This window comes from Sciurus vulgaris (assembly GCF_902686455.1).
Source record: "Sciurus vulgaris genome assembly, chromosome: 11".
Taxonomy (NCBI): domain Eukaryota; kingdom Metazoa; phylum Chordata; class Mammalia; order Rodentia; family Sciuridae; genus Sciurus; species Sciurus vulgaris.
Window position 1 is genome coordinate 113,765,709 of NC_136472.1, and position 27,275 is coordinate 113,792,983.

Genomic DNA, 27,275 nt, shown 5'->3' on the forward strand with positions numbered 1-27,275 from the left:
ATTCTTCTCCTTTTTAGGGTTTCTCCCCTTCTCTTCTTTTTCCTCCTTCCGTGTCCCCTTTCCCCAAAAAACCAATTTTTTTTTTTAAAACCAGTTAGTGCACTAATGTTCAGTCAGCACACAGTGCAAACAGTGGAACAAAAAAGGTATATTCCTTCTTTTTCAGTTTTTTTTTTCCTCTTCACCAGTTAAAAAAGAAAAATGTCTGAGCTCTTTTAAGTCTTCATAGCTCCAAAATAAAGAAGATGAAAAACCCACAAAGAGGAAGAGCACCCCCCCAAAAACGAGTGTCACAGATCCAAAGGAGCATTCTGGAGTTTGTCAAAGCCTACAGAAAGAGCGAAGAAACCTGAAATTAAATTTGTGAAAGCAATGCAAAGCTAGGATACACACCATTTCAACAATTTTCATCCCAAATCTCTGTCTAGTAGTTTTCTACTAAGTCTTTGTCTACTGAGAATGTAATTAAAGAACTTCTCTAAGGCATCACTGAGACAGAATGGAGATCCTAAATGTTCTTGTGGCAACCCTCATTCATGATAAACTAAGTTAAGGAAAAAATGTTTAGTAAAGGCTGGGGTTGTAGCTCAGTGGAGAGCTTACCTACTGTGTGTGAGGCACTAGGTTTGATTCTCAGCACCACATAAAAAATAAAGGTCCATCAACAAACTAAAAAATATTTTAAAAAAATGTTTATTTAAATAAGCTGAATAGTGTGCCAAAGTACTAACAAATATTTGTAGTTTTGTTTGTCTAAGGGTTTTGCATTTGATATTTAATTTAGGAAAAAAGTTAAAGTGAAAAGAGTAATTCAAGAATTCTTTAAGCTTAACATAGTCACTGTAATTTCAAAATTACTGCCACATTAAATCGGATATTCCTAAGGAAAAACTTTGAAATATTCTATATTGGGTAACATGGAAGCCTTATTTTTATGCATTTCCTAACAGAGCCCAAGTGTCACCAAAAGATGAAGGAAGACGGTGTTTCAGGAAATTAGTGTGCATTTAAAATGACAGCCATCCTTATAACTGATTACGCACTTGTAAAATAATTTTACTGCATTTATTATTGCACACTTTGGAACTGAACAGTGAATGGTGAAAGCAAATTACTTTGGGTGAAAAAATAACAGTAGAAAATCTTTTTGCGCTCCAAACTGCCAAAAAAAGAAAGGACATTTTCTTAAACTTTATTTTTGGAATCTAAATGTGTGTTAAGTACTGCTATCCCATTAATTAGGAAGCTACATTCCAGAACATTCAAATATTCTATGATATTACTGCCTCATCCAAGCGATGCCTGCTTCTGACTGTCATTATGCTATTTGCTATCATACATGGTAGTACATCAAATTTCCCCTAGGAAAGAGAATTTAATTTCTTTCCTTTATATTTAAAGGTTCTGCTCACTTCACTATTGTCAAGTACTTACATGCTTGTTAAGGTTTCTCATCTTCTACAGGCTCGCTGTGGTATTCTGCCACATACAGGCTCTTGTCAATGTTGCTTGGAATAGGTTTAATTTCTGTTCCCAGCTGCTCCTCAATACTTTTCAGGTTGAAACGATCATCATATGTGATCAAGTTGATGGCTAAGCCAAGATGACCAAAGCGACCTAAAAAAAGGGGAGGAGTTCAATATAACAACATGCAGGTGACAAGTCTTTAACCTGACAAAACCACAAAGGATTATATCTACATTCAGCACCATCTAGTGTAAGAAAACATTTCTTATGGTCTCCTCATATACATACTACCCATTATCTTTCAGGTCTAAATCCAACGTAGTTACAGTTGGCCTTCTGCCATTCGTGGATAAAACCACACTGTGGATCGGAAAAAACTTTTAGGTTGGATACAAAGTGTAACTGTCCTGAATTGTTTACAGACCATTAATTTGGCCTATAATATAATTACAGTATAACAACTACTCCCATTGTATCAGGTATTAATAAAGCAAGCCAGGGATTCCATTTCTACGTATTAGGTAGCAATGTGCATTAGGTTATGTGCCAAGTAACATGCCATTTTATACACAAGAGACTTGAGACCACCCAGATTTTCGATATCCCACAAGAAGTACTGAACCAAAAACCAACGGATAATTGAGAGACAGCTATATTTTACTTCTTCAAGTGACAAAATAGATGCTCACTTGCATCAAAAGTTGCCAAAACATACACACTGAACAGTACAGTCACATACTGTACCATTTAACAAGTCAAGTTTTCACATTAATTTCATCTCAAATTAAGTAGCTATTTTAAACTCTTCGTAATAAAGTCGAAATTATAAGTCAATCAAATAAATCAATTATTGTAATTTCACCGTTCTAGTAGATACTGTATTTTTTTAAATAATTACACTTCTCAAAAACCAACTCCCATCAAACCATCCCCTTCCTCTTCCTCACCTGATCTTCCAATACGATGAAGATAGGTCTCTGCCAGCTTTGGGAAGTCAAAATTTATTACCACATTCACAGCTTGTATATCAATACCTCGGGTAAACAGATCTTTAAAAAACAAACAAAAAGATAATTTTCACTATACCTTTTAATTTAAACATACTTCTTCTTGACACCATACTTTAAACACTCATTTCTAGTGTAACCTTAAGTTTTAAAATTTTCAGTTATTAACACGCAACCTGCAAATTAGCAACACCTTTCATGATTTACAGTCGACATAAACAACTTTCTACTTTAGGTTACCTTTTTCAGTTCTACAAGTAGGTTTTAAATATATAGCCAAGGTAATTGGGCAAATGCAGGAAGAAGACATGACTGGCTACACTATAGTTCATAAACGAGCTTCTCAAGGAGTAAATATTTCCTTTAAAGTCTAATTTCTAGCATTATCCAAGGTAATAAAAGCTAGAATACTTCAAAAAGAGGCAATTTCACTAATCAGCATGTTTAGTTTAGAATTCATTCATTCCATTCTGCTAAATGATTCACAACAGACCTAAAATAAGTTAATGTGTAAAATTCCTTCTACTCCTTTCTAATCCAGAATTACTATGCTAGTTTGAATTTCTGGGGGAGAAAAAAACTCCAAAACACCTAGACTGAGATAACCGTCAGGTTTTCTTGTTTCCATCCAGCTCCATACTCCAAAAGAATCCACGAAAGCTGGGCATGGTGTCATGTCTTTAATCTTAAACTACTTGGTAGGCTGAGTCAAGGGGATGGCAAGTTTGAGGCCAAGCTAAGAAACATAGTTAGGACCCTGTTTCACAGTGAAAATAAAAAGGGCTGGGGATGTAGTTCGGTAGTAAAGCACAAATGGGCTCAATCTCCAGCACCATAAAACCAAAACAAAACCATGATACGACTGGGTTTCTAATATACTGCTTTAAATCTGTAACAAAAAAAATTGCTACTTAGAAGCCAGGTCCGGTGGTTGTAAGCCTGTAATCCCAGCTGCTTGGAAGGCTGAGGATCACTAGTTCAAAGCCAGCCTCAGCAACAGTGAGGCGCTAAGCAACTCAGTGAGATTCTGTCTCTAAAAATATAAAATAGGGCTGGGGATGTGACTTAAGTGTCCCTGAGTTCAGTCTCTTGTACCCACTCTCACCAAGTGCTACTAGATAAAATTTAAATTGAGAGTTGAGGTCCTCTACTCCACTTCGGTTCTAATTTAATTCTCTAATACTTTTCTACCAAACTCATTCACATATTCCTTCTCAAACTTATCTTCAAGGCCCTCTATGGATCATTTTTTTAAAAATCCCAGTCACCTAACTAAATATTTCTTCCTCTATAGATCTAAAACTTACCTGGGTTATAAAGCTAATTAAAATTCCATCTCTTCTCAAACCACCTCACAGCTAATTATTCACTTTGCTCTCAATGAACACTTAGGATTTCTTACTATGTACTTCATATGTGCTAATCACGTTTACTTTACCTCTTTTGAATTCAGCCCAACTAATTTTTTAAAAAAGTTTGACTGCAATATGATTATGCCCTTATCATTATGTACTAAGGCTGCTTCAGAGAGCTACAATGACAGAGTTGAGTACTTGTCTAAAATATTTACTATCTGGCACTTTATATAAAAAGTGTGGAAGACTTGCCTTAAAGTAGTTTATCTTTGGGTCTGATTAAATCACGGCTCCCTGAACAAAGGGTGGAAACGTTTATTTGTACATTTCACACCTATATGTTATGCAGAACTTATTTACATAAAAAACCTTATCTGAGGGCAACCATGTAATTAACGATTAAAAATAAAACCAATTAACCAGTGTAACAATTCTTCTCAATGTGCAAGTACTAAGAACTTTTACTGTTTACTTTTTGGGTACTAGAGATGGAACTCATGGCCTCTGAGCCTCAACTTCCTTTTCTTAAAGAAAGAATAATTCATTGTCTCATAAGGAAATGCCTGATGGCAAATGGCACCATGTTCCTATAAATTCTCATTAACTCCTCTAAATGTTTTACTGATTAACTATTTCTTCTTCTAGATTATGGGTTCCCCAAGTGTAGTGAAAATACATATAATGTGTACATAAATTTTAAAAACCATGTATACAAATACATATCTTTACCATTTTCAAGTGTCTATATGTGATATATAGATATATGTCGTAAAGGTTAATACTTGTTGAATATCAATAAACATCTGTTTGAAAGAACTACAACATATTTAGAATCTAGTTTATAAAGCATCTCCATCTTATTAAAAAATAAAAATAAAAAGCATAAAGAGAAAATATGACTTGTACCCAAGTCACAATTAGAGGGTTTAAAAAAAAAAAAAAGTGAAGATTGGAACCTAATCTCAAAACTCTAGGTGTCTATATCTTTTCCACTAAATCAGGTATTTTATATTTTAAGTACTATACTTAAAGGTCAAGTTGCCAATAAAAGTAAGCAATTAGTAAGCAAAAGTAAGTATTAATTCCTAGCTTAATTAATCGTCCTTTCAGAAGGCAAAGAAATAAGACTATAAATATGTATGATATTTTATAGTCATTTTCTTACTTTTTGTCGATTACCAAATTTAATAATCCAGGAAAAAAGTGTTGAAGTTTATTTCTAGAATAGCATTTTTCAAAAAATCCAGATTTTGAAATATTCTAAACCTTTATCTAAGTGATTGTTGTTTTAGGTGTATATGTATGCAAAATTAATCAAGTAATATACAAATCAGTGTATTCTTCTGTATGTGTATCTCAAACTCCAAGTTCTTCATTTTACATTAGATTATTAATCTCATACCAATAAGATTAGATTTCAAGTGTAGAGATGGAAGGGGTACTGAATCCATTTGTCTGACTTGACTGTCTACCTGAGTTTTCAGTTTGTTTTTTCTTTATGTAAGCAAAATAAAAGAAAGAGATTAGTCTGTTTCTGGGAAGAAAAAAAGAGAGAACTTCAAAATCATAAGTGATTTCTTAGTATTCATTTTGTGTTAGCTCATTCCTGTAGGCTAAAACTACTCAGAAAACATACAAATTCCAAAATAATTTAAGAGATGAGTTATGAACCACAAAAATGGGAAGTTATATTCCGTGCATATACAATAGCAAAATACATTCTACTATCATGTATAACTAAAAAGAACAAAAATAAATAGTTATGAATTCCAGAATACGTATTCTGACATTCAGATAAGGAGGACCAACTTTGGGGTTAACTCAAGTTCATTCTTAATTTCAGAAATTCTCCAAGTGGTACTATGGTTTGCAGGTCTACATCACAAGATGCACTACACGACAAGAGAAAGCAAGCAGAAGTAGGGAGAAAAAAAAAATAGATAAAATATAAAAATCCTTACCAGTGCAAACAAGATTGCGGCATAAGCCATTTTCGGAATCATGAAATACACGATTTCGATGTTCCTAGGAAGAAAAGCACTCTATTTAATTAAAGCTAATATACAGCCTGAATTTTTCATCATGTTTCCCCTAACCCACCGTTCTTTTTTAAAAAATTTATACTCTCCGTGGTACTGGGGACTGTGAACCCAGGATCACCCTACCACTGAGTTACAGCCTTTTAATTTTGAGACAGTTGCTGAGGTTGGTCTTGAACTTGGGATCCTCTTGCCTCAGCTTCCTGGATCCCTGGGATAACAGGCAAGTACCATTACCTTAGGCTTCAATCAGTTCTTTATACCCCAAAATGATCCATATTAAGCTTATTTTCTCTTTCTTTTTTGTGATACTGACCCAGGGTCTTGCACATGCTAGGTAAGCACTCTACCACTGACCTACATTCCTAGGCTACATTAAAATTTCTTTCAAACCAAATTTAAGTTCCTCATCAGTCTATAGAAAACTTCTATGAAATTTCAGTGTTTGTAGACGGCACATTAAAAAAATGCAATATTGTCAGAGCCTTAAATTATTCCTATTAAATCAAATTATGACATTCAAGAAATTGCTTCCTTTTCTTATAGGCAAATAGTAAAGAAAAAAAACCAAAAAAAACCTATCAGGTTAGGGACCATATACGGTAGTTCAACCTTTTCCTTTGTTTTGCTTTCTATGGTCTGTTACCCATAGTCATCTCAGTCCAAAAATGTTAAATAAGACACTCCAGAATAAGTGTAAGTTTTACATGCCATGCTCTCTGAAGAGCAAGAAATCTTGCACCATTCCATCTGAGAAGTGAATCATCCCTTTGACCAGTATATCCAACCATACATACTATAGGTATATACTACCCATATCACTAGCTATCTCAGTTATCAGATCAACTGTCATTTCATAGTGCTTATGTTCACGCAGCTCTTATGTAACAGCCTAAAGTTGCATCATTCATAATGCCTATGTGATTCACCTCACTTCATTTAATCATGTCAACACTGTATTCACCTCCATCCATTATAAGAAGGACGAGTACAGTATAGTAAATATTTTGAGAGGGATCAGTCACAAACATTATACTCTACTATTATAATTATTCCATTTTATTAGTTACTAATCTATCACAATGACTAATGTCAAATTGTAATGTTGGTAATATATAGAAAAAATAGTATTTATGGTTGGGTTTTATGACGTTTCAGGCATCCACTGAGGATCTTGGTACCTCCTCAGGTAAGAGAAAAGTATTATAGCAATAAGTTAAAAATCTAGACCACAGCTTTCCGTAATAAAGGAAATGTTCTTTATTATACTGTCCAATATGAAAGTCACCTAGCCATAGGTATTATCTGAGCACCCAAAATTGCTGATTTGTCTAAGACACTAATTTTTAATTTTCACTTTAATTTAAATCGTCACTATGGCTTGTGGTTATTGTAAGAAACACTGCAAATCTAGAGCTTACCTAGGAAAAAAGAAGAAAATTTCACTTCTGTTATCATACCCCTTCTAAGGTATGATATGCACCATACCCTGATTTATTTTAGATAACTGAACCTCAGCAGTGTTGTAATGAAGAGTCCCTTACTACTAAAGAATGATACTAATTTTTCCCTCCTCTAGTGCTGGGGATTGAACCCAGGGCCTTCTCTGTCACTGAGCTACACTCTCAGCCAAGAACAGGTTACTCTTAAATCCGGGGCACTTGATTTAAAACAAAACAGCCCAGTGCAGTGGTGCATGCACTCTAATCCCAGCAACTCAGAAGGCAGTTGGCAGGATTGCAAGTTTCAAAGCCAGTCTAGGCAATTTAGCAAGACCTGTCTCAAACAAAAAATAAAAAGGACTGGGGATATCATTCAGTGGTAAAGTGACCCTAGGTTCAATCTTTAGACATGAATAAAAGAATAGCTAAGAAATAATTAGAAAGTTTTTTTTTTTTTTTTTTTTTTTTTGTTAAATCTGTTCAAGTTTTAATTTTATACTTACCTGCCTCATTTTAGCGTGGATATAGAAGCAGGAATAACCCAGTTGAGAAATCTTCTTGGCTAGCAATTCAACTCGCTGAGAAGAGTTACAGAAAATGATCGACTGGTTTATCTGAAGCTGAGCACAGGAAAAATTAATTGGTATGAGAAAGAAAAGCAAAGATCTTCATTTGTTTTGCCTATTAACTAGCAATCAAGAACTGTTGAAAATGTTGCCTAGCCAGGCCCGGTAGTAGACACCTATAATCCCAGTGGCCAGGGAGGCTGACACACCTAAGTAATGCAGCAAGAACCTGTCTGTAGATAAAATATATTTAAGAAAGGGTTGGGGATGTGGCTCAGTGGTTAATTACCTCCGTGTTCAATCCCAGGTACCAAAAATAAATAAAAAATTACCTAAAATTTAGAATCTCATGATAGCAGATGGAAGGTATAAAAACTGTAAAATGTTTTGTTTACTTAATAATTGCAGATAATTATTGTAGAACAACTGTAACTCATGTTTGCCAAAAGCTTATCCAACCCACATTTTCTCTACAAGGCAAATCAGTCTTGTGTTTAGGAGAAGTGAGCAAATACTTCAGCACTACATGCAGGGGCCATGGGAAATAGTCAATCATCAACACAAAAACAAAACAGTCAGAAACACAGAAATTGAAAAATATGGCATAAGAGTGCAAAAAGGACACCTGTTTATAGTATGAGAGCTATAACAAGAAGGAGGAGTGTCCTCTTCCTGGACCTCCGTGAGGAAATGTACATCTAGTGAGTCAAATATTTTGAAAAAATTGCACAATCCACAAATGATCATGAAAGTGCATTCAGCATTAATTTTGGAGTTACAAGTAAATTTTAGTGACCAGGCAAATTCATAAACTGACCGTGAATAATAAGGACTAACTATAAGCAAGGTTAACATTATTGTAGACTAACATTAAAGTGCCTGTGTTGACAATAAAGTTTCAACTTCAGATCAACTAAAATTGCTATTTAATGAAGATCACAGCAGAAGTTGATTTAACTGGTCTGTTTTACTGGCATTAAGGATAGATAATATTCAGCAACAGACACCGACTACTTACCCTGGAGAAAAGTGTGTTGAGGCAGTGTACTTTTTGGCGCTCAGTTACATATGCGTAGTACTGGGTTACTCCCTTCAGAGTTAGTTCCTCCATCAGGTTTATCTCATAGGGCTTCTGCAAATGGGAATTCTGAAAATAAGAAGAGACAACTTAAATGAAAGCAGAATTTTTCTAACTCAAAAAGCCAAAACATGAAATAAGTGTAAGCATATACTCTAAGATGTAATTATGGATAAAGCACTGGATGGCCCTGATTACAAGTACAGATTTATACTCACCATGAACTTTTGTACACTAAGAGGGAAAGTAGCAGACATACAGTAAAATCTGCCTGTTTTTAGGTTAGCGTGAGAATAATATCCTCCATTATCTGAACAAAATCTGTGACAGCAACTTATCCGCCTATAGTATAAATAGAAGACAATTTTTAAGTGTGGACAAAGAATAAAGAATAAACCAACAAAAACATCCATGGAATGTTCCAGGTTATAAATAAGTTAACTCCACTATTGCACAGAGCACAATGGCACCAAGACAAATTCCCATTGATTCAGAAAGGGATAAGTCTACAATTCCCATTTTTTAGGAAAAAGAAAAAAATTCCAGATGAATAAAATCAACCACTACTCTCCCCCAGAACAGAATTTTTCAGGTGATTCCCATTAAAAAGTTAGTATGGTACAGTGGTTAAAACAGGTTTTAGAGTCAACCACCTGGGTTAAATGTCTCCTTTATTTATTAACTAATGTGTTGGGATATTACTCAATCATTTTGTACTTTGCTTTCCACAACTATTAAGTTATCTTCATACTGTAATAACTGTATTATATATGATACCCACACCTTACTGGGTTGTTATAAAATTAAACAAAAGCCTGATCAGAATTACAATAAGATCAGTGACATAGTTTATTCAAAACACAAACCAAATGGGAAAGGTAACTATACTAGAACATTAACAACCCTGATTCTACATTTATAAAAAACTATCAGATTCCAGTGATAGCAAGCTGAGTAAGTTTTTAAAAGGTACTTATAACCTGTTCAGACAACACACATAATGGAGACAAAAAAAGCAAACAATATAAAGTGTTATAGACTAATCAAATTTAGAAACATTATATGCTTTTAAAAATGTATCACTGAATATAAAGAGTTATATGAACTTGGTTTTGAGGTTATTCAGTAGCTCCTCATCTTAAAAAATAACTATCTGGTATCCCTAAGAGAAAAAAGGCTGAATTCTTAAATGCCCATCATACACTACCTTGAAGGATAAACATGCTTTCATAAGCAAACCAGTTTGAACTGCCTAATCATGTTATTAGAAGGTCATAAACAAAAAGTCTCTGCTGTTTCACTGGAAATATAAGCAAAGCATAGAACAGTACAGAAAAATATCTTTCCAAATGGAGACATTACCTCATCCAATACTATCATCTGGACATGATCAACCTTTGCTACTCCTTTCTTGATAAGATCCAGGATTCTGCCAGGGGTAGCAATCACCACATGCACTACAACAAGATTTAGAAAACATTCTCATTGATTTTAGTTTGACCAAAAGGATATAAAGGCTTATAATACATACCTTTTAACATAAACACTGATGTAGAGACAGGAATAATATAAAAAGGCATAAGGATGTGTTTTAGGATATGTATTTCCATTTTACTTCAGGACAGTTAAAAAAAAAAAAAAAACCTGTTGCACCTCTACACTGGGTAAGCTATAGCTTCCCAGATCATCTGCTCCAAATAGGGAACATACATCCTTGTCTGAGGACAATCCACAATAAGCAAAAGACATACTAGGCTTCAGACATAGTAGAAATGCCTCTAATCTAGAGCAGTAGTGTTCAGGAAATACTATTAGGATAAAATAATTTTTAACAGTTGTGCAATATGAAGAATGTATTGAAGTAAACAAAGATATTATATATAAAATTCTGACAAAATCTATATGACCTTATTTAAGTAATCTCATTCTTGCTTGAGGTACCTTTTCAGTACTGTACATGGCGCTCTCTTCATGGAAGTGAATACAATCAGTTATACTCTTTTTTTTCTGCCCTGGGAATTTGAACCTAAGGCCTCGCAAGCACTCTACCAACTAAGCTATATTCCCAGCCCAGCTTTACTCTTTAATGGCTAAATGGAGTCCATTCACATCAAAACCCAATGTATTTAGTTATAGCCAATTAACTGATTTTTCAGCACTATACATCATTTAGTATACATACAATCTTATAGTCTTGTATTTACCCAATTATTTCTTTAGGAAAAGAATCTTGAAAACATACATTTATAATATTGAAATATACTGCCAAACTGACTACAATAGAGATCAATTTATACTTGCTAATTGTAAGATAGCCTATATTTCCAATAACTGATGTTAACCATTACCAGTATTTTTTCGCCTTACAAATTAGATCAATATAAATTTGCTATTTTCAGTTACATTAAAGGATAGGTTGAATATATCCTTTAATTATCATCAATTTGCCCTTTATTTTATAAAATGGTCATTTTCTTCTTTTAATTTTTTTTAGCTGCAGATGGACATACCTTTATCTTATTTATTTTAATTTGGTGCTGAGGATCAAACCCAGTGTGCTAAGTGAATGCTCTACCATGGAGCCACAACTGCAACCACTCTTTATTCATTTTCTACTGCAGTGTTTCTGTTACTTAATTCTTAAAAACATTTTTACTAATTAATTGTAAGGAAGCGGCGACATGACTAAAATTATAAGATACCTATATTACCTTATATTAACCATTTCCTACCTGTATCATCAAGCCTCATTATGTCATCCCGTAAATTGGTTCCTCCTGTGGTTGCCATTACTTTGGCCCCTCCCATGTGTTTGCTGACCTGGATGCAAATTTGACTGACCTGTAGAGCAAGTTCTCTAGTGGGAACAATCACCATTGCTGGAAAATAGCAAAGAACAGAAAATGGAAAAAAGATGTCATACTTTAAGAGTTTAAGAAGCTATAAAAATATTGTTCTTTGTAAATCAGATACTGAGAGATATTAAAAGTCTAATTATAACAGGCTTAACAGATATATTAACAATATTTTTAACAGTTCTAACTACACTTGTCTCACAGGGAGAGAGTCACTAATCTTAGCATACAAGTAGGAAACTCCTACTACCCAGGTTATTTGTACCATGTAAAAGGATGGAAAAATGATAATTATAGATCAAGAAAGCTGAATATTTATATGCTTTAGAGGTGAAATCTTAATGCTATTAGTTTACCCTGGGTACAACTACAGAAATTTATTTTTTCTCTACTAAGTCTTAAAATCTCCAAATCATGACCTTTAAGTAAGACTGTTCAGGTTTCTACAAGGAACTTTGCAGACACACAACTATGACAGCACAATTCAGTTCTATAGTTTACAACAGTGTCCACTAATTTCCTATCAATAGGACTTAGTTTGCCTATGGCACTGAAATGTTGTCAAATTTTTATTATATGAAAGTATTCTGAAGCCAAGCACAGTGGCACAGGGTTGCCTATAATCACAGTGATTCAGGAGGCTGAAGCATGAGATCACCAAAGATGAAAACGAGAATTCCCTTTAAAAGTTGGGATGGTTTTTATAAGATAATGGGACCCAACGCTATGAAAACAAGAAAGAATAACTCCAGATTATGTAAATTCTGTCCCAAAAAAAAAAAAAGACAGGAATTACCTTTTACATGGTTCAAAGATTTAAACTGCCATGTTTACTTTAAAATAAAACATACTTTTCTCCAACTAACCTTGTATATTGTCCCTTCTTCAGGTCTAGCCGTTCAAGTAAGGGAAATGAGGTAGGCACCGCTCTTGCCTGTTCCATTTTTTGCTCTAGCTAAGATATCCTACCAGATAAAGCAATGGGAATGCTCTCCTCCTAAGAAACAAGATAATGCAAAATATTTTTGAAATAAAAGCAGTAGCTTTAGCTAATTATTCTCTAAAACATACCAAAGTATTCCTCTTTTAGTATTGCTTTAAGTGTCTTACATTTCCAGTTTACATGAATAACAAAAACCAAGTAAATTAACAAAACCGGTGAATATCACTTGTCAAACAATATCCACTGCTCATAGGATACATTTTCAGCTGCATCCTAAAGTAATAACTGTGTGAATAATATATGTGTTGTGTACAAGGAAACAAGAAATTGGAGGAAATACACAGGGCCATAAAAGGACTGAATATATGGATTAAAAAAGCAAAGAATAAGTCTATTAAAAATTGGGGGAACCCAGTGCCTCGGGAAGCTGAGGCAGAAGGATCATCAGTTCAAAACCAGTCTCTACAAAAGCGAGGCGCTAAGCAACTCAGTGAGACCCTCCCTAAATAAATACAAAGTAGGGCTGGGGATATGGCTCAGTGATTGAGTGCCCCTGAGTTCAATCCCCGGCCCCACCCCACCCCAAATGGGGGGAAAAACACCAACAATGTCAAGGAATGACTACAACAGATAATATTTCAAACCAGTAAGCCAGTTGACTTGTAGGTTGGGTTAGGGGTATAGCTCAATGGTTAACAGTGTGTTTAGAAATGAGGGAGGCCCAAGGTGCAATCCCAGCACCAAACCCAAAATAGTAACGTGGATAGCTATATTGCATAAAACAGAAATAGGCTGGAAATGTTTAACCTAAGGTTCTATCTGGCATTTGTTTATAAATTAACATAACCTCCAATGTCTGATATGCCTTACACCAAACTTATTTACCCTGAAATGTGCTCAACTGGGAGCTCAATCCTATTTGGTTACCTCATCCTATGTTCCTATCTTTGATGACTTCTCATTTTTGTATTTAAGCTTACTTTATTCATGTGGGTTTTGCAAAGACAACAATACTTCCTATTAACTTGGGACATAGTAAAGGATTCCTAACAGTTACTGAAAACTAATATATTTATAGAGAGAAAAGTAAAAGGGTGAAAGGATACAAATAAGCATAAAGAAGAACATACAGATAATTTCAGCTAAAAAGTCTCTATAGAGCTAGGTAGGTTACACATGCCTGTAAAACCAGCTACTTGGACAGAGGGATGCAAGTCTGAGGACAGCTGGGAAAACTGACGGGAAAACTACCTGTCTCAAAAAAGGGTTGGTGGGCTGGGGAGATAGCTCAGTCGGTAGAGGTGCTTGCCTTGCAAGCACAAGGCCCTGGGTTTGATCCCTAGCACCGCAAAAAAAAAAAAAAAAAAAAGGGTTGGAGATATAGATCAATACAGAGCACCCTTGGGTGCATCCCCAGTACCAAAACCAGCATCTCAAAGACATAAACCAGTCACACGATAATGGGCTTTTGTCTTCACAAGAGTATTGGGAAACGGGCTGGGGAGATAGCTTAATTGGTAAAGTGCTTGCTTTACAAGCACAGGGCCCTGGGTGTTCCATCCCCAGTACTGCACCAAAAAAAAAAAAGGGGGAGGGGGGTGTCTCAGGAAACAATATATGTTGGAAGGATATTTCATCTAAAAACAACTAAGGTTTTATACCTCTGAAAATTGTCTTTAAAAAAAAAAAAAAACTGTAATCCTTTATCTTAAGGCAAATATCAAGTCAAAAACAATAATTCTGCCACTCTTCCCCCACAATTTGACTTTAAGTTCAGCTAATTAGACAAAATTAGCCTTCTCATTCTAATTTAATGTTAAGATACTTCAGAGACAAAATAATCATCATCAGACTCCATGTACTTCCTATTAAAGAAAAGATCTGTTGATGTTGTGATAAAAGTACTAGATTGTAATCCAAATTAGTTATTTTGAAAGTCTATGCCTTGTTTATGAAAAACTAGATAAAGCAGGCATGTTGATACATGACTATAATCCCAGCAGCTTGGGAGGCTGAGACAGGAGGATCACAAGTTCAAGGCCGGCCTCAGCAATTTAGCAAGACCCTACCTCAATACAAAAATAAAAACAGCTAAAGATGTAGCTCAGTGGTAAAGTGCCCCAGAGTTAGATTACCAGTGCTCAAAACCAAAAACAAAAAACAAAAACACACCCCCCAAATCTAGATAAGACAGTGTCAGTAGTTCATATAAGAAGGCAACTGCCTGCTTGTTTACCATTTATTACATCAGACATATTTAGCCTGAAAACTACTCATTACAATTTTAGAGAAAGAAACCTATTTTTTCTTCTAAGGACTTCTTTTGACTTCTCAAAAACTAAAGCTTGAGAACATTTAGAATTTGATTTTTAGATGAAATGTTTTAGAAAGGTGTTTGTATACACATTAAGACTTTTACCCCCCCAAAAAACAAAAAACAAAAATAAGGTTAATTGTTATTATTAAGTGAAAGAACTCAATACCTTTCCACTTCTAGAATGGATCATTTTGTACCACAAAACAGAGAAAAATAGATTTAGTGCCTTATTTGCCATTGTTTTGCTTATGGTTGATAAATTCTGAACTAGGGCATGACATGAACAATTTAGAACCTAGTTATAGGTTCCAGTTCCCGAATTTCAAATAAATTAATTACAAATATTTCTTTAAGGCCAAATATAATGCAGCAATCATATCTATATTTTTATATATCTAAATTTAGTGGGTGACAATCTGCCACTTTAAAAAACATTAGACATACTTAAAATGTTAGTGTTTTCTTCAAGTCCTCCATACAATTCATAATAAAAGGAAGGCTCCTTTTCCTTTCAGTTTCAAGAATACAGAAAGTTTTCACTACTCATTACTAAAATATAAAGCATATGCGTTAGCATGGTAGATCAGTACTATATCAGTACTGTTATGTATTTGAGAAAGGATTTACTAAACTGTTCATTCCAGTCTGCTGCTTAAAAATGTCACACACTATCATTTCGCAAAATACACCATGCCCCTGTAAAAACAGAATACTAACACTTTGTTTAGGTAAGAAAAGATCACAAGAATCACAACTCTCAGTCTTAAACAGGGATTTTTGGGGGGAGCAGCAGGAGTACTAAGGATTAAACCCAGGGTCTAACATTAAACTAAACTATATCCCAATCCTTTTTGAGGCAATGTCTTTGCTAATTTACCCAGGCCAGCCTCAGATTTGCAAACCTCCTGAACAAGAACTATTTTTAACACGCCTTCTTAAAAGCTACAAAACACTATTCAGTGAATTTTAAGTGTCTTGTTGACACCGACAAAACAGTAACACAAGGTCCATCCCCTGTCTGAAGTTAAAATTTAACTATAAAGTGAATGACTGGAAAGTTCAACTGTCTGTTAGAAGGAAATGAGATGGAATTTTTAATTTGCAAAACTATAAAAAATTAGGAAAATAAAAAGAGAATTCACAATCACTAACTTTATTCCTTTTATGCCTAGGGATAATGATGGAATATATCTCTAGCACTTTAATTATAATATATACATAATTCATAAGCAGCAATAACTTCCCTCTCCCATCATAATACCCTTTCTACCTAGAACCCCAGTCATAGGAGTCAGATGGGTTCCAGATGGGCAGAATACAGCTGTTGACCCATGAAACTGTTCCAGTTCCAATACTGTTACCTAGTCTTACAGACAGATTAAATAATCTGCTAATTAGGGTAAGGCAATCAAAAGTCAAAAACCCTTGGCTTTGACCTTTGGTCTGTCTTACTTCCTTCCTACAGGATTTGAGTCAACTTCGTTAATCTTCAGTTGTTTCAGAGATTCCAACTACTCCCACAGATTCATCCTCTTCTGTGGTTGTGGTAACTGTGGACTGTGGTTTTTTAACAAGTTAACTATACACTATTCAATTCCATAGCATTAAAAAAGTTAAGATTGATGGTCTCTGCTGGGTCAGGTTGTTTAAAGGACAACACTTTTCAAGAAAATGAGGGTAGAATTAGGAGTGGGAGGACTGACACTTGCTACAACATACTAAAAACATTACCTTAATGAGAGAAGCCAGCCACAGACCACATACTATGATTCTACTTAAATGAAGTGTCCAAAAAAAGGCTCCCTTCCCCTTCAGGACTGGGGACTGAACTCAGGGGTACTCTTATCACGGAGCTACAGCCACAGCCTTAGTTATTGACTTATTGTTTTGAGACAGGGTTTTCCTAAATAGCCCATGCCTGGCCTTGAATTGTGATCCTCCTGCCTCAGCCTCAAGAAGCTAGGATTATAGGCATACACCACCGATGCCCAAAGATGCAAATGTATAGAACAAAAAGTATATTTATGATTGGGGATGCAGCTCAGTGGTAGAATGCTTGCCTAAAATGCACAAGGCCCCTGGTCCAAACCCTAGTACTGCCCCCGACCCCAAAAGATTAGTAGTTGCTTAAGGTTGTAAGGAAATGAGGAGTGACTGCTGAAAATGTTTCTTTGGGAAGGGGGTGATGAAACATTGCGGAAATGAATCATACAACTTGACGCAAAACTAATGAATTGTTTCCTTCAAATATGTGAATTGTATGACATGTGATTTATATCTCAATAGAGCCATCACCTCCTCCCTCCCAAAAAACACCACCACACAATTTTAGGTCTCTAAGTCTATGTTTCACTTTCAGGTTTAGGGAGGGACTGATCCATAGGTGTAATTATCGTGTGTGGGCGCTTTCTTTTTTAACCTAGTAGTCCTTTCCTAATAGAAACCCAAATTCCCTCTAAGAAATCCCTTCTTCACCCACCCCAATATATCAAGTTTGGCCAAACTCCTAAGCCAGGTGGTAAACAGATAACAAAACTGAGGACCATCTTAAGGTTCCCTCCTAAGAATCTACATTGTTGTTAAGCATTCATTACAGTTTCCTAAGCCGTTAAGACCGCCTCAGTTCTTGGTCATCCCCAAGTATTTCAGGCAGAAGCACATGCTCATTTCTGGGCAACCACTACCACAGGACATCTCTGCCTAGAGTTAAGGACTGCTTCTTACAGGTTGTCCCACCATACTCTACTCTAATGGCTACAATCATATGCCAGTTACAATTAGAAAGGTACACATCATATTATATTAAAATTATCCATACAAATAGTTAGCTGTCCCACCAGACTTTACGACTGAAATCTTATTTATCACAGAATTTTCCAGTATCTAATACTAAGTCACTCAATACATGACTTGTTCAATGATAAAATACTCAGTGATGTCATAGTATTTGTCCTTAGCACAGCATGGATTCAACTTAAACTTGTATCTCTAGTCTTATCAAACTGGTATATGTTTAGTACGTGCTTTTACATAAGTAAATGCAATATGCATTTCCTTGTTCTTTTCACTGAAAAGGTTAAGTAGCAAAATGTGTACCCAGTGCCTGGAATGTGGTCCCCAATACTATTCCCCACTAAAAGAAAACAGGGCTCCTTGAATTTCAAGGAGTATAAGATAATACTGGTGTCACATTATGCCAAAAAAGTAAGAAGTGCTCGAGAAAAATGAAAGGAGTACATCACAAAAACACAGGAACTGGCATGAAAGTGCTTTTTTCCCCCCCCAATCTTTTTTTTTTGTATGTGGACACAATACATTTATTTTACTTATTTATTTTTATGTGTGCTAAGGATCCAACCCAGTGCCTCACATGTCCTAGGCAAGTGCTCTACCACTGAGCTACAATCCCAGCCCCATGAAAGTGTTTTTAATGGCCAAATCTTTAGGCAATCTGAGCATGAAACCGCCATAAAAAAAAAAAAAAAAAAGGAATTCATGAATTCATATTGATAACAGATAACAAGGTGGGGGAAAGAGAAGGCTCTTCTTTATAAAGCGTCAAATATGGAGGAAGTGCTAGAGCTGGAAACTCATTTTAACCCAGAAGAGATGAGAGCAAGCAAGAATCATCAAAAGATGTTTAAAATAAGAAAATTTTGATGAAGAATAGAATATTTGCATGGCCCTCGAATGTGCCCTAGACCGCTTGTCAGTTTTAGGAAAAGTAGGGGGAAAGTAGTAATTAGACATAGCAAAAATAAATAAATAAACAGACAAATGAGTAAATCAGACAACACTCTGACAAGGTAATGAATTAACTACAGGGACACTCTGTACACCTTCAAATGCAATACCTTGAGAAGACTGTAACATGACTTCTGCAATATTCTGAGAAAACGTAACTTGAAGTTAATCACATGGAACATCAGACAAACCCACTTGAGAAACCCCTTTTTCCTATCAGAAGAAAGGAAGGGGCTGTGTTTGAATATGTTAAAGTCATAAAAGGGGGGGGAGAAAAGACTGGGGAAATGTTCACGATTAAAACAGGTTAAAGAAACAACAACTAGAGAGAAAATGGGGACCAAAATCAAATTCCCAATATGTATGATATGTATAATCATGTCAAAAAGAACCCAAATACTATGTATAAATATAATGCTTTAAAAAAACCAGACCAAACAACAAAAAAAACCCCATAACACCTACAATAAATACTTGATTCCAGATTAGATTCTGTACCAGATAGGAAAAAATGCTACTAAAGGCATTTTGGGGCATTCAATTAATTAGAATATAAATGATAGATATGTTATTGACGTTAAAATGATTAATGGTACTGTAGTTAGAGAATATTCCTATTCTTAGGAAATATCCACGGAAAGATTTAGAAATAAAAGAACATAATTCTATAACCCAACCTTAATTTTGAAAAATAGTGTGTACAGGTATGTATATATGATCTGCCACAGATCAAAAAGTAAAGTATATAATGCATGAAACATAACCTCATATATAAGATAAAAAGGGTAAACATACCTGAATAGGAGATGGCTTTTCCCAGCCCATTTCAAAAATTCCCATCAATAACTCCCGTTTCAAACAGTAATCTTCAAACTCATTTCCTTTTGTGGAGGTCACATCCTAATCAAACAAACAATAAAAATATAATACAATTGTTCTTTGGTAGTTAGCAGGCTTAAAAAAAAATTATCTGAGAGAATTTACTTTGGTACTGGAGACTAAACCCAGGGGTACTTAACTGGAGTCACATCCCCAGCCCCCACCTTTTTAAAAATTTTGAGACAGGGTCTCACTAAGTTGCTTAGGGATTCACCAAGTTGCTGAGGCTGGCTCTGAACTTGTGATCCTCCTTCCTCAGCCCCTTGAGTCACTGAGATTATTATCTAGGAGACTTAACTCTTTACATACTTAATCTTAAACATATGTTGATTACTACTGTTTTAATCTATATTTCTATATTTCACCTTTTCCTAGAGAATAACTACTTTTACTTCAACACAAAACAAGCAACTTTAAAATTATGCTTTGGGAAAAGGTACTCTGTGGTCACAGTCTTCTAAGACTGGTGGAATACTGTTATTTCTAAACAGGTATCAATGCTGTGAATTGTGAATCACAAAATGTGAAGCCAAACCCTAGCTCTACCACTCTTCGGCTACATCTAGATTTTTAAAGCTCAGCACTACTGACATTTGGGGCTGGGAAATTCTGTTTTAAAATGGTGTCCTGTTGCATCCACCAGGGGAGATAACCAAAAATGTTCTTAGCTATCTAAATGCCCCATGGGAGATAAAAAGCACCCCTGGTTGAGAACACTGGGTTAAAAACACTAACTTCTCCAAATTTCCAAGTTCTTATCCACAAAGTGGGCATAATATCTAACCTGACTATCTCACTGGGTTGCTGGGAAGAAAGGAAATTTTTGAGAAAATTAGGTAAAATGTGCATATTTATGAACACATTATATTCTACAACATGATATATAATTTCACCAAAGAATGATAAATTAAACATTTTGGCAGTCCAACATATATAACCTATATTATTTCAACCATTTTCACTTTAGTAAACTCAGTGACTACTGCTATTACAAGGAACTACTTCACTTCTAGTTAACCCACCATTTTTACACTTGAATTCTATACCCAACTTACCGAAGTTTTGATTCTTAGATCCTTTGGAGGGAGTTTTAAAGTCTTTTTCCAGTCATCACACAGGTCTAGAGGGAAAATATAGTACATGTGAATATCATACTTCATAGCATCCAACTTGATAGTATGATAATACAAAGATAATTTATTTAGAATATAAGTTCTAAAAAGCACAGTAATTTCGTGTATTGTCATGTACTTGTAGTCAAGAATATAGTTAACAAGAGACTTAGTTAATTTCGGAGAAAATGATCTCAGGAAAAACAACAATCTAGGAAGGATCAAAAATCAAGAACAGGGCTGGGGAGATAGCTCAGTTGGTAGAGTGCTTGCCTTGCAAGCACAAGGCCCTGGGTCTGATCCCCAGCACAGCAAAAAAAAAAATCAAGAACAGAAGAGCTTAAAGGTATCCATTCTTGCTGGGCACTATAGTGCATGCCTGTTAATCCCAGCTACTGAGGAGGCCAAGACAGAATGATCACAAATTTGAGTGAGATCCTGTATCAAATTAAAAAATAAAAAGGGCTGGGAAGGTAGCTCAGAGGTTCAATCCCCAGTATCAATCAATCAAGGCATCCAACCTTTTAGAAGAAGCAGTGTAGTATACAGAGCAACTACTGTCAAACATATTTTATCTATCCTTGTGTTTTAATCTAAATTAGCTAACATTTAAAAATTAGGAGATTTCATATAAACCATCCGATTCTTGACTTTCTTTAGAAACTGAAAGCTTCTCTGGGTTTAATCCCTAATACCACCAAAACCAAACCAAACCAAATCAAAACAAAACAAAACAACCCCTGGAATCTTTAGCAACACTGTTCCAAATTCTTAACACAGTAACAGTTTAATAAAGTTTAGTAACTAGAGTTTAAAATCAAGCAGTTGCCCCTTTAAACATGGCAAGTACCTTCTAATTTGGCATGCTACTCTGTAGGCACCTTAGTTTGTAACTTTTGGTGACTAATTAAAATCAAGGGTGCCTATAATCCCAGCTACTCAGGAGACTGAGGCAGGAGGAGCACTTAAACCCAACAGAGTTCCAGATCAGTCCAGGCAAAATAGAACTCGGCTTAAAAAACCCAAAAGCGGGGCTGGGGCTGGGGCTGGGGCTCAGTGGCAGAGTGCTTGACTGGCACATGTGAGGGCCTGGGTTTCCTCCTCAGCACCACATAAAAAATATAATAAAGGTATAGTGTCCATCTACAACTAAAAAAATTTTTTTTTACAAAAACCCCACAAGTTCAAGTTGTGACTTTATTAGTTCTGTAACCTTTTATCAATTACATAGCCAAATCTCTCAAAAATGAGTCACTAACAATTTTTTTTAAAATAACTCATATACTCAATGTAGTGCCTGGCAACGTAAGAACTCAGTATTTGTTGTTCAAAACATCTCAAAGGATTAATTTATTTTGCTTAAAGGTAGAGCCAACATAATACAAATACTGTAACACAGGTAACCCTTGTTACCAATTCCAAAGCTACGAAAGACTTTCATCTCGGGATATACCATCAAACTTTCTATGAGCAAAAATGTCAATTCAACATCCTAGTGCAGACTAGCCTGCACACTGTCAAATTCAACAGTAAATAATGTTGTATAAGATACAATGCAAAACCTACCCAACAAGGTATTTGTAATCTTAAAACGTAAAATAACAATTTAAAATGAGAAAATAAGTGATAAAGTACTAGAAGAGTTCGAATAGTTGTAATTTTAGAATGCTTCATTAAAGAGGTGGCACATAAAACAGATCTGGAGAACTGACAGAACTAAAAGAGACCATTACTTCTAGGGAGAAGAAAAAGATTAAGACCCACTCTTATCTCATTTCAGAATTTTTAAAATTGAAAATACTTTCATAATGAAGTAGAAAAGCTTTACATTTCTAGCCTCAAGACTAAAAGCAGTCTAAATTTTGCTAGGCTATTTATATTTTGTCAAAACAAACTACAACTTAGAAATATTCATTTTCATACAACCAAGCATACATTTTTCTTTTTCAAATTTTTTTTGTAGTTCTAGATGGACAGAATGCCTTTGTTTACTTTTAATGTGATGCTAAGGATCAAATCCAGTGCCTCAAACTAAGCAAATGCTCTGCCACTGAGCTATAGCCCCAGACCCAAAGCATACATCTTAAAAATAAAATGCACAAATGCCAATTCTCCCAGTGAGCATACCAGTTCTGTGAGGGAAAATACACACATACACACACACACCCCACACACATTTTTTTGATCCCAGGGTGCTTTACCACTGAGCTACATTCCCATTTGCATTTTAAAACAGGGTCTCCCTAAGTTGCTGATAGGAATTAATTCTTATATGTAACTAGTGAGCCATACAGCAGTAATCACCTTTATATATTCTGAAGCTTATAAGGACTATTTTGCCCTAAGAATAAAAAGACCTAGGTTATGAGAAAATACATATTTCAGTAAAGTACCATCACCTTATGATCATTTTATACTAGATTTTTAACAAACGACAAACCTTGATTGGGATCAAGAGTCTAAGACATTAATTCCTTATACCTGAATCTTTAGAGTGGCAGTTACCATTCAAATAATTTAAAGTTAACACTTAAAGAGGATAATAGCCTACAGACACTCAGTTTTAAAATACTCTGTAGTGACCTGAGGCTTTCAAACCTGAGTCAACAAATGGGTTTGAAACTGTTCAAAAATGTGTTTCTAAGAGTTGAAATATTCTGAGTTCTTGTGTATTCATAAAAAAAGAAAAGTGAATTTCCATGAACTAAAAAAAATTATGAATATTCTCTGAGTGAATATATAAGTTCAGAAGGCTAGTCATGTTTTAGACTGAGTCTTCAAATCTGCCTCTGAAAAAAATTTCCAATTGGTTTTAAACTGCTATTTAAACCAGGGTAAGATGTAGTGTTAACACTAGAAAAACAGTATTGACAAAAACAAGATGAATCTGATAATTTAATTCATTTGTAACAAATTCAGCTAAAAACTCATATAACAATTAGGCAAGTCAGTAAGGTTTCCAAAAAAAAATTTATACAAAATTAATATATACTATCAGTGCCTATGCACATTACTTGCTGAATTATGGCAGAAGTACATTATTCTACTTAAACATCTACTGACCAAAAACAACCAGTCATCTTCCTCTTTACAATCAAAGTGATTAAATTAAGTTCTAAAGTACCCAACAGTAGAAATAACAAAAAGAAATCTTGGTTCCAAAAGTGGAACCATTATTTTCTAACACTTACTTAATAGTGGTGGTCATACTCTGTGCTTGCTGCTGAGTGCCATTATTGATTGTGTTGGTATTTTTCAACTGGTTCATCTGTTGCTGTGACTGTGTGCCCCCTCCTCCGGGGCCACCACTGGGTTTCACAGGGCCCCTCAGCTGACCATTTTGACTGGACAGACCCATTATAACAGGGTTCTCTGTTCTGGCCGTGCTCATGCTGTGTTAATTGCAAAGGTGTCTCTTTCAAACTTCAAAACTTTTGAAAGTCAGTAGAGAAACTGTAATAACAGTTTATTAGGCTCTCCAAAATGAAGAGATAAATAAGTCTTGCTCAATATATGAGTCCTTTATTGCAATGCAGGCAAGCACCTGTAAGTCTCTGAACGGTAAGCAGCAGTAACTTGCTGTCATGCACCGAATCAACTTTTTATTTTTAAAAAGCCCTCTAACAAGCTTGAGTAATATCTGAATTCACTCACTTCAATCTGAAACAAAGAAAAAATTAAATTAGCACACATAGGAAAGTTAGGAAGCAAACTGTTTCCCTTTTAAAGAATGTCTTCAGAACTACTATCATCTTTTAAAAAATTAAGAATACTGCCATACGTAGGTCAAATCACTAGCCACAGTAGAAGAGACAGTGATGAGCTGCCTCAAAAAAACCAATCAGTAGTGACACCAATCTTAAACCTCTAAAAATGTGAGAGCAAAGCAACCCATAGAAAATTATGTGGAAAGATACTGATTAAATTAGCATTAGCAATCAAAAGACATCTGAGCCAGGCACAGTGGCCCACGCCTGTAATCCCAGCAGCTCAGGAGGCTGAAGCAGGAGGATCACAAGTTCAAACCCAGCCTCAGCAATTTAGTGAGGCCTAAGCGACTCGGTGAGACCCTGTTTAAATAAAATTAAAAAAAGGCTGGGGATATGGCTCAGTGGTTAAGTGCCCCCGACTTCAATCCCAGTACCCCCCCCCCAAAAGTATCCTCCCTAATGAATTCTCTACAAGTCTCTGCCACCTTTAAAAGTTAATGATTCATTATACTTAATTGTATTACAACTCAGTGAAATATCACTTCATCTACTTAATGTAAACCTAGATTTAAACAAGGCAAGACAATTTTTTTTCTCTTTTTTCTGACAGCAACCAGGAGTCTTTAAAGAGTTAAGTTGGTTTTTGACTTGGAACTGTGCTTTCAGAAAAACTTTTGTTTCTTTTTGAATTTCAACTATTAAACTTTATGAAGAAATAGACTTTCTTTTTTCCCTTACGATTTGTACTTTAAAACAATAAACAGGATATGGACTTGCCTATACATCAAAATCTTTTGCTTGAAAAACAGCCAAGAAAATCTTTAGCTATCTTAATAAAACCTGAAGACTAAAAAGTTACTAGCTACTTTTCAATAACTTTTCAAAAATATATCCTAATTTAAAAAAGCATATTAAAAAAGTAAATTTCCCGTGTTAAAAAAAAATTCTTTAAAAAGCCTAACACACTAGTGACTTTTATAAAACTTTCCAAACAACCTAGAGTAGTAAATCTAGTTACTAGTCGTTTTTAAAAAGAACTGGTCAATTCCTCTATTTTTCAATTGTTCCCAAAATCGAACTGTTATTTTAAAACTTAATATAAACTTATACCAGAAAAACTTTATATCAGAAAACAAAGTCCAACAGTTATTTTTTAATCCCCTTTTTTTTTTCTCTTACCCCCAAATACTAGCCAAATCAGCGATGGGTATTGCCATACACCAAAATATCTCAAATTGTTAAGGCCAAAAAAAATCTCAAAATTAACGAAAAATGTTCCTTAATTACATCTTACTTTTAAAAATATTTTTTTAACATGTTGCTCATAGGCAAAGCCTGATTTTATCACATACCCTGAACTGTTTATTTAGAAGTTTCCCTGACCTCTGTTACCGGTATACTCGGTTAACAGCTACTTTTCTGTATTGATAGGTTTATATTATGATCAACAATATCACGTAGTTTGTTCAGGGAAACCTACTTGTTTGCAAAACACTTAGAGGATGAAGAGGGCAACCTCTAAAGACTTGGGAGACACCGTCATCACTGCCCATCATGCACAATAAGACCTCCTATCTCCTTAAAACCAAAATGAGACCGTGGTAACTGCTCCCTTCTTAAACTGATACCTGCATTGCAGTTTTATGTCTCAGGGAAAGAACTCTTCCTCCTACCCCTTCCCAATTTAGAATTCCAAGTTACATTTCTACGTTTTCAAAAACCCGAAGGAACGTAGACTACTTGGGAGGAGTCCCTGGCGGAGTTAATTACGGCACTTCCCAGATCGTAGTTAGCAATTGACAGTTTCACACCCAAAACAGTATCGTCATCTCCAACAAGAGCTTTTGTTTGCAAATGCAACGCAATTTCTTCTCTGAGCTTTGGCAGCTAGTTGGAGTGACTGGGATTTATTTTGAAGGGAAAAGGAGGTTGCAGAAGAACAGGGGGAGATAGGGGACAGAGACAAGCCAATGACTGAAGCCCCATAACTATCGGGCAATAATTTCTTGGCCCCCTCCCCCAACCACACACACTCAAGTCAGCTTCCTCGGACCATAAACACAAAAGGGTTGGGGCCCTGCAATCCAAACTGCGCAACAAGAGCCAGGAACGAGCTCCGCCGGTTGGAAACAATAGGAACTCCCCCGATAAGGTCCCTAGGAGACCCCTCAAACCCGAAAAGCCCCTACTTTCCTCCACGACTCGGGGACTCCCTAAGCACCCAGTTGTTACTGACCTACAAGGCCTCCTGCAATCGAGCAGCTGCAGGTCCTCTTCTGAACCAAGCCCTTCAATACGGCATATCCCTGCCGCCCCCTATAGGGCCGCCTCGTACCCTATAACCTCCACCATCAACCCCCACCCCCGCCAGCCCCTTTTGGCACCCTATCCCCTCATCTTCACCAGGCTCCTGCGAGCTCTTGGCCCGCCTCTCCTCCCGACCCCGCTGCGCACCACATTCCTATATCCCACTCCTCTCAGGCGCCCCCACCCCACAGCTGCCGCCCGCTTTCCTCCCCAGGCCCGGAGAGGCCTCAAGCCTCCGCCCCAGAGAACCCCCCACGCCGGGCCGAGGGGCTCCCCGCAGCCCCCAGGGCACCGCTGGCCTCGACCCCACCGCCTCACCCCACACCCCGCGGCTCAGGCCCGACTCCTACCACCGAGGCCACTCCCGCTCGGCACCCTCGGTCCTTTATTGTTGACTCGAAGCTCCCAAAATGGCGGCGGCTCCTTCCTCCTCGGAAACCTCCGCCCGCCCCCA

General features: G+C 36.0%; 1 pseudogene across 1 annotated transcript; it reads right to left on the reverse strand.

Annotated features, from left to right (window-relative positions):
- On the reverse strand, positions 1 to 27,275 carry LOC306640749 (putative ATP-dependent RNA helicase DDX6; annotated as a pseudogene). Its single transcript, XR_013766818.1, has 14 exons — positions 27,172 to 27,275; positions 23,996 to 24,464; positions 20,748 to 20,812; positions 19,609 to 19,713; positions 12,676 to 12,806; positions 11,687 to 11,833; positions 10,317 to 10,411; positions 9,173 to 9,296; positions 8,895 to 9,023; positions 7,814 to 7,930; positions 5,791 to 5,854; positions 2,415 to 2,516; positions 1,435 to 1,617; positions 1 to 328 (listed from the first exon to the last, which is right to left on the reverse strand). The product of XR_013766818.1 is annotated as a putative ATP-dependent RNA helicase DDX6 (transcript).